The sequence below is a fragment of the Elaeis guineensis genome, chromosome 15, assembly GCF_000442705.2.
Source record: "Elaeis guineensis isolate ETL-2024a chromosome 15, EG11, whole genome shotgun sequence".
Lineage (NCBI taxonomy): Eukaryota > Viridiplantae > Streptophyta > Magnoliopsida > Arecales > Arecaceae > Elaeis > Elaeis guineensis.
The window spans coordinates 52,522,188-52,531,380 of NC_026007.2; positions in this window are offsets into that span (position 1 = coordinate 52,522,188).

The following is a 9,193-nucleotide window of genomic DNA, read 5'->3' on the forward strand; positions in this document are numbered from 1 at the left end:
GTTTTTTAATATATATTTAATATTTATAAATTATTTTTTTAAAAAAAATTTTATATAATAAAAATATTATTATTTTTTTTTGATTATAACATATTTTCTTAAAAATTATGATATTTTTTTAAAAAAATTATAACATCCATACCTTTTGAAAAAAAATTATGACATCTCTTCTTAAAAATTATGATATCTTTTTTTTTCTCATAAAAATTATAACACTTTTTCATCAAAATTGTAGCACCATGTATCATAATTTTTATAAAAAGAGTGTTATAATTCTATGAAGAAATGGCATAATTTTTTTGGAAGGAAAGAGATAAAAAGATGTCATAATTTTTAAGAAGATGTATCATAATTTTTAAGAAAGATATTTTTATCATTTAAAATTTTAAATAAAAAAATAGAATTACGAATATTAAATGCGCATTGAAAAACAATAGCTATGTAAGCTAATAAAATGAAGTAGTGCGCTCCATATCAGATTTTCTACACTGCTGGCAGTGCACAAAGAATTCCTCTTTGACCATAGGTCTGATGCTGAATGGGCCACAGGATGCTAGCAAAAAAAAAAAAACTAGATGGTCAGTATAGAAATCATTGGCTAACCTGTACATGGATGCAATTTTTTTCTTTTATTTTAACTATCTTTGAAATATAATAAAATAATATAATAAATAAAAGATTCCAATCTATGCAAAAACTCTTATCATCAATATTGGTCTCACATGATATATGATTTTATAATTTTCGACATCTTTTGGAATAGGTTTAATTATTTTAAAAATTTTAGATTTTTTGAAGATTTTCATTTTTATCTGAAACTTTGATTCATTACAATTAGATTCTTAAATTTTTATAATGTTACAATTTCATCCCTAAATGTTATTTCTATCCGATGATCGTGACAAAAATATCATGTGCTATTATGTAATATATAACAAAAGCTGATGTAAAATTCTAAACACTTTCTTTCCCATTTTTTCTTTTTAGCTAAGGTTTCTATTTTCAATTTCATCACTTTCTCTCCATCACTGCCTCTTCTAAAACTCCACCACCTCCTACACCACTATTGTCATCTCTGTCTATACCATCATCATCTCTAAACTCTTCTCCATGGAAGCCACAACCACCATCGAAATTGCTTCTATCATCATCATTTTTATCAAGTATTGAAAAATTTAAACTTTAAGGTTGCAGCGATCTTAGTTGTCTCTTTTTTTTTTGTTATTTACATTTACTAAAAAAAATTGTGTGATTGACAGAGTTTCTGGGTTTGTAATGATTCGAATTATCGATTCGTTTAATCTGTAGCTAATCTTATAAATTTACAAAGCTAATCTTAGAGAATCTAAATTAAAAAAAAAAAGCTAATAAGAAGATGGGAACAATAAATCCTAATCTCCCATGCTTTGTTCTTCTATCTTGTTCTTTTCACGTGGGTCATGCTCTAAAACAATGGAGGAAAAATAATAAAATGAAAAGTAAAAACCATAATTAGAAGGAAGAAATGGGAAAGAAGAAGAAGTTTAAGATTCTACGTCAACTAATTCTATGCCACATCAACTTTCACTATATAACATAATAGTACATGATATTTTCGTCACGGTCGTCAAATGAAAATAGCACTTGGAGGAAAATTGGAATATTATAAAAATTTGAGGATCTGATGGCAACGAATTGAAGTTCAGGATAAAAATGAAAATCTTTAAAAATCTAAGATTTTTAAAATAATTAAGCCTTTAGAATACAATATGGCAATGTAACAAATTATAATAAATAGAGAGTTTGCCAAAATTCTATTGCAAAACTTTAATAATGATCAAGCGCATTAATATTAGAATTATTAATATATATTTCATATTAAGTAATAAGCTTTAATAATAATCAAATATAAAAATAGCCAATCAAATCAATAACAGAATTAATAAAATCGTTGCCTACATGATGAATAGAAAATTTTGCAGAAATTGAACCTCCACTTTAGATACACATACATATATATAATGGATTTGATGATTCCCTTAAGAATAGTTATTTTTTTGTATTAACAAACACACACATCTATATGGTGCATATTATTGTTTGTCTCTATGTCCTTGGAGCACTATAAATACCCCATGTTACCCCCTTTTTCACATCATAGTGAATGGTACAATGCTCATAATTGTTGGGCACCTCTAAAGTTCGATTTCAACGTGAACTAAAATAAGAAATAGGACTTCTAGGACTAATCCTTCACCTTGAATATATTTTATATGCTAAAACTATCCAACGATGACCGTATGCATTTTAATTTGATGGCATATTTAGGGCCATTAGATGACTTCTAATGTTGATTGGGAATCAGATAACCAACTAATTATAAGATTTTGATATTCAAAATGGATTTAATAGTGAGTCTTCTACCATCAAATTTGATTGGGTGGGAGGGTTATCATTGTTAGATAATAGACTCGAACTATATTAACAAAGTTTTGGCACTTCAACCACAACTTTATCATTCAACCTCTGAGATATCTGAGTTCCATTAGTCAGTTACTTGATGATGAATGCAATGAGAACAATTTGATATAGAAATTCTATTTGTACTGATTATGGTAAAGTCATCTTTTGAACGGTTGTGCATCGGACTACTACTACTGTTGTAACTAAATAATTCTTTGTGCACCGTATGCGATGTAATAGGAGCACACCGTCCAATAATATTGGGGCACCTGACGCACCTAGATGGGATAGATATTAATGCCGTTTAATTTTTTTTTTTTAATTTTTAATGACGAAAATATCCTTCTCTCCATAGAATAAAGAAAGAATAATATTATTATTTTCTGATATCTTATATGACTTTCTATGGATATATATGATGTCTTAAATAATATATATGATTTTCTATATCTTTATGATATCTTGAATAATATATATGACTTCTTGATGTCTTGTACAATTTTTTTAAATATATGACATCTTGAACAATATATATAGCTTTTTAATATCTTATATAATTTTCTGTGAATATATATGATGTTCTAAATAATATATATTAATTTTTATGAATATATATGATATTCTGAGCAATATATATGACTTTATAATATCTTATATAACTTTCTGTGAATATATATGCCATTCTGAACAATATATATGACTTTCTGATGCCTTATATGATTTTTTGTCAGAAAGTTATATATATTATTTAGAATATCATATATATTAACAGAAAGTCATATAGGACATTAGGAAGTCATATATATTATTTAAAATATCATATATTTTTACAAAAAATTAGATATATATTATTTAAGATGTCATATATATTTACAAGAAGTTATATAAGACATTAAGAAGTGATATATATTGTTCGAGATGTCATATATATTCACAAAAAATCATATATATTATTCAAGATGTTATATATATTTATAGAAAGTCATACAAGATATTAGGAAGCTATATATATTGTTTAGGATGTTATAAATATATAGAAAATTAGATATATAGCTCAGGACATCATATATATTTATAGAAAGTCATACAAGATATCAGAAAGTAATAATACTATTTCTTCTTTATTTTATGAAGAAAAGAACATTTTGTCACTGAAAATTGGAGGAAAAAAAGGTCAAACGACATTAAATGTCTATCTCCATCGTTAAGTATGCTATGTACTTTAATATAATTGGATGGTGTACTTCACGTCAATTTTATTGCACCACATACGGCGCACAAAAACTTTTTCTATTGTAACTAGACCTGCTGATGGCCTATTTCATGAAACTTGAGTTTATTCGACTCTTGCGAGAATAATGTCACCTCATAATCATATCCTTTCTTTAGCTGGTCTAGGTTGGGAACGAGAGTTGACCTGGAACTTGTAGCGATAAGGTAGGGGGTTTCTATGTCACATATTTTTAGACTCCATTATTTTCCCTAGCTTCGCAGATCAGATAGGATCATTCAGAGTTAGATAAATGGGCCCAAAGTTTGACCCCTCACAACATTGAGGGCATATTTAGATGTTTGGACCAAATTACCAAAGAAGTGGAATAATGTAGGAATAGACTGATGCACAAGAAAAACTAAGAACATATTAATCATGGCACATTTGTTATCTTTGTCGTTTGGCTAATTGTGGGAAAACACAGAGTTTATTGTAGCTAAAATTGGCTAAATATTTGACTACCATATATAGCTTGACTTAAATCTTCAACTCAGACGAGGTCTTGATTAGTTGATTTGGTCATGTTTTATTTGAGATTTGAGTACTTGAGTTTAAGACGCAAGGCTACATATGAAGCTTATAGAGTCAAAATCTAACTTGGCGTGCACTGAGTTTTGGGTCTGTCATACCAACTTGTACCAATAGCTATAACTAGCATAAGGAGTCGTAAATTCTGATATCTATGAAAGTTTCATTACAATCAGAATGTCATATCATATCAAAAGTTTTATATTTTATTATTTTGAAATTAAAATTTATATCTGGATAAGAAGTTATTTCATTGAATAAAACCTATTTCAATCACCAAGAAGCCTCCTTCTTGTATGATCTTTTATGTTTGCTGCGTTGATGAAACCTCCATTATGTAAAGAAGGGAGCTGCAGTAGAGTTAGAACATACAAACATTGCATAGGAGAGAATGAGAAAATTGAATAAAAAGCTAGAGCATTTATCAAGGTAAGTTATACAAATTCTCTTCTTCTCTATCTTCTTTTTAATTATTATATAAAAGTAGGAGCTAAAGCAGCGAGTCATAGCATTTGTTTCCTTCCACAAACACATTACCATTTAATTTTCACATAGCTTTCCTTGCTCATTATTTTTTTTTCAAAATATTTCTTCCAGCCATATGGACTGGGATCATTGGTGAAGAATAAATCAAGAAGATGATGATGGTATAATACATGCATTTTCTCTAGCATATTTGAAAGGATATTAGGAAAAAGGCTACGTATTATACCATTATTCCCTCATGTTAAATATGCCAAGAAAATTCTAAAAGGTCATAAAATTTGCTGCGGGAAAGAATGATGCATGGATATTATATATTTTTCTGCTCTTGTTGTGATGGCCCAGTCCGAGTAACAAATTTCAGCCCACAAAGCCCAAACAAAAAAAAAAAAAAAGAAGAAAAAACAGAGGAGAAGAACTCCCGAAGGGAGTCTTCTTCCTCCTCTCGCCGGCTCCCAATCGGAGTCGGAAAGAGCCCCCTCTGGCTCTATTTAAGGAGGAGAACCCTCCTCTCTTCCTTCCACCAAAGATCCGAGATCCAGTCGGCGGCAATCGCCGAAAAATCACCACGGAGATCCGTCTTTGTGCCCATCCAATTGCTCATCGGAAAAGCCTCACTGGCGTCAGAAGTAAGCCTCCTCCTCTTCCTCTCTTCTCCCCTTTCCTTCCCATGCCTGTGTGCATGCTTGCCGGCGACCGGAGTCACCGAATTTTGTTGTGGAAGAAACTTTTATTTTTGCCATTTTTCTTTGATTTTCGATGCCGGTGGTCACCGCCGACCATCGGTTTGGCCCTCCTCTTGTCGTTGGGTCGCCTCTCTCCTGCCGACGGCCGTCCCACGCCGGCTACGCCACTGGTCGGAACTCCAATGAGGAGATTTAAGATCTTCTGTTTCGGTCAAAGCAAGTCTGGAAAGAAGAAAAGAAAAAGAAGAAGAAGAAGAAAAAGAAAAGAAAAAGAAAAAGAAAAAGAAAAGAAGAAGGAAAAGAAAAGAAAAAGAAAAAGAGAAAAAAAAAGAAGAAAGAAAAAATAAAATAAATTAATTAATAAATAATAATATAAATAATAAAATATGAGAAAGAGAGTTTCTTTCTCTTCTCTCTCTCCCTTCAGCCTGAACTAGTATTTTCTCTCTCTAGAATTGGACTTTTTCTCTCTAAAATCCTTTCTCTAGATTATTTCTCTCTCCTAAGATTTTCTAGAATCTTGAGAGGAATGATGATGAATTTAAATGATCCTGATGATAGATTTTTGATCTGTGATCATCGGACGGTACACCGACATTCATTTTGATCAGATCAGGTATTTTTAGATTTTATTCTCATGATTTTATTGAATTGTCCACATGATAATTTCAGTATGATCTGATCCGATCGATCGAATTTGTTGAATCATATTGTCTGAGGAGTCCAAGATGAATTTTCTCTCTCTAAAATTTTCTCTCTCTAAAATATTTTTTCTATTGATTGATTCTCTCTCTAAAAAAGTTAGTGAATGAAGAAATTTCTTTTAATAGTCCTGATCTGATTCTAATGAAGAACCCTGATTCATGATTGTCAGACAGCGTACTGGCACCCACCTTGATCAGACCATGAATCTTTAGATTTGATCATCCATGATTTCGATCTAGCTATGACTTGATTTGATCATGTTGATTTCATCAATCGAGATATTGGACCAATCATAATGTTAGATTATGTCACCTGATCGATTCGAATTGTACCTCATGAATTCTCTCTCCTCTAATTGTCTCTCTCTACTTGATTTTATGAAATCGATGAAGAAACCTCAGTCCTATCACTTCTTATCCGATTTGATCTGATAGTCAAACTTTGGATCGTTTAGGTCCTAATTAGATTTTGATTAGATAAAATTAGATGATCGGACCCAATCTAAACCGTTGAAATATGATATTCGTATTCTTTCTAATTATTGAAATTGATTCTGTATAGGATTGTGGATGTTTGATCATGGGATATCGCAATATGATCTATGAACAGAATTTTTGCAAGAAAATTTATAGAATTATGTGAATTTATTGGAATACGTTCAAGGTAAATAATATTTCACTTTTTCTAGATTTATCGATAAATTATAATGTATTTTTCTGACATGATTTGTGAAACGATGCATGAATTGGATGAATGATATTTTGTTATAAAAATATCTTATTTGAAATATTATGATGAAGCATGATTGAACATATTGATTCCATGATACATTATATTGATTGATTTCGATACTACATAATTATATATTTTATTATCAAAATTAGAATATGAAATATGATTTATGAAGAATTATGATATAAGAAATATTATGAATTGACAACTTGACTATGTAAAGGACCCTGCCAATGGGGGTATATACGTTGGCAATTGATTTATCCTGAGGGTTTACGTCGTCAGAGAGACCAGCGACAAACTGTCAGAGAGATCAGCAGTTCCGAAGGACTTTGCTGCAAGATGATTCGCAGCTCACCACAAGAAGATACGTGGTGTTATGACCCTGCCACAGAAAAAATATGGTCATAGCTCATGGTTGACGAAAAGAATTGAAGAACAAAAGAAATTGAAATCTCGAAAGAAACTTGAATTTTCGAAAAAGAAATGAATTTGGCATGAATTATGTTGCATAATTGAAATTGATTTCGAATTGATGAACTCTATATGCTTATTTTCTATAAATGATTATTTACTTAAATGCCTGATGAAATCTGTTGATGCAAAAATCCGCCTGCGCCGGAGAAGCTGGAGTCGAGGGAGTCGCGGTCGCCATCGGGACTTGCAAAAGAAGTCTCAACCGGAGGTGGGGTTGCTCCGGTAAGACCCTCCGACGCTCAAGTCAGTTCTCTGCCTCAACAAGAATGGAGTGCTCGAACGGAAATTTTAGCAGAGTTTTGAGATAGAAAATGGAGCTTATATCATAACGTATCTGGGGTTCCCCTTTTATAGACGGAGGGGGCAACAAATTGACAGTGACGTCTGTAACCATCTGGTCGTGGGCCACCCAGAGTCAGGAGGAATTTATTGCGAAGAGTAGTGGGGTAGGCCCGTGGCTACCGCCGAAGCGCGCCACGTGGAGTCCGCCATAGGGAGTGGAGCGGCGTCCGTTGTCGTGACTTGCCAGAAGATGGAAGAATCATGCGATATCCGTCGCAGGAAGTGGAGCAGGATCGTGGCCGTTACTGTGGCCTGCCAGGGGGTAATGGAGCCGCACGGGATCCGTCGCAGGAAGTGGAGCAGGATCGTGGCCATCATAGCGGTCTGCCAGGGAATGCAGGCCTGTCGGCTGAAGTTCGGTTGGAATCAGAAGTGAGGTCCGGCACCTGTAGGAGCTCGGACGGAGTCTTCCAGCAATAAAAGTCAGGGGTGAAGTCCGGCTCCCGTAGGGGTCCGGGCGAAGCTGACCAGCGGTTGAAGTTGGTGACAAAGCCCGGCTCTCGTAGGAGTCCGGCCGGAGTCTGCTTGCAGTTGAAGCTGGCGACGGAGCCCGGCTCTCGTAGGAGTTCGGGCGGCATCTTCCTTGCAGTTGAAGTTGGTGACGGAGACCGGCTCCCGTAGGAGTCCGATCGGAGTCTGTTAGCAGTTGAAGTTGGTGATGGAGCCCGGCTCCCGTAGGAGTCCGATCGGGGTCTTCCTTGGAGTTGAAGCTGGCGACGGAGCCCGGCTCCCGTAGGAGTCTGGGCGGAGTCTATTAGCAGTCGAAGTCGGTGACGGAGCCCGGCTCCCATAGGAGTCCGGGCGGAGTCTTCCTGCAATTACAGTCAGGGGCGAAGTCCGGCTCCCGTAGGAGTCCGAACGAAGCTTACCAGTGCTTGAAGTTGGCAATGGAGCCCGGCTCCCGTAGGAGTCCGGGCAGAGTCTGCTAGCAGTCGAAGTCGGTGACGGAGCCCGGCTCCCGTAGGAGTCCGGGCGGAGTCTTCCTGCAATTACAGTCAGGGGCGAAGTCCGGCTCCCGTAGGAGTCCGGACGAAGCTTACCAGTGCTTGAAGTTGGCGATGGAGCCCGGCTCCCGTAGGAGTCCGGGCAGAGTCTGCTTGCAGTCGAAGCTGGCGACGGAGCCCGGCTCCCGTAGGAGTCCGGGCGGAGTCTTCCTGCAATTACAGTCAGGGGCGAAGTCCGGCTCCCGTAGGAGTCCAGACGAAGCTTACCAGCGTTTGAAGTTGGCGATGGAGCCCGACTCCCGTAGGAGTCCGAGCGGAGTCTGCTTGCAGTTGAAGCTGGCGACGGAGCCCGGCTCCCGTAGGAGTCCGGGCGGAGTCTTCCTACAATTACAGTCAGGGGCGAAGTCCGGCTCCCATAGGAGTCCAGACGAAGCTTACCAGCGTTTGAAGTTGGCGATAGAGCCTGGCTCCCGTAGGAGTCCGGGCGGAGTCTGCTTGCAGTTGAAGCTGGCGACGGAGCCCGGCTCCCGTAGGAGCCCGGGTGACGTCTTCCTGCAATTACAGTCAGGGGCAAAGTCCGG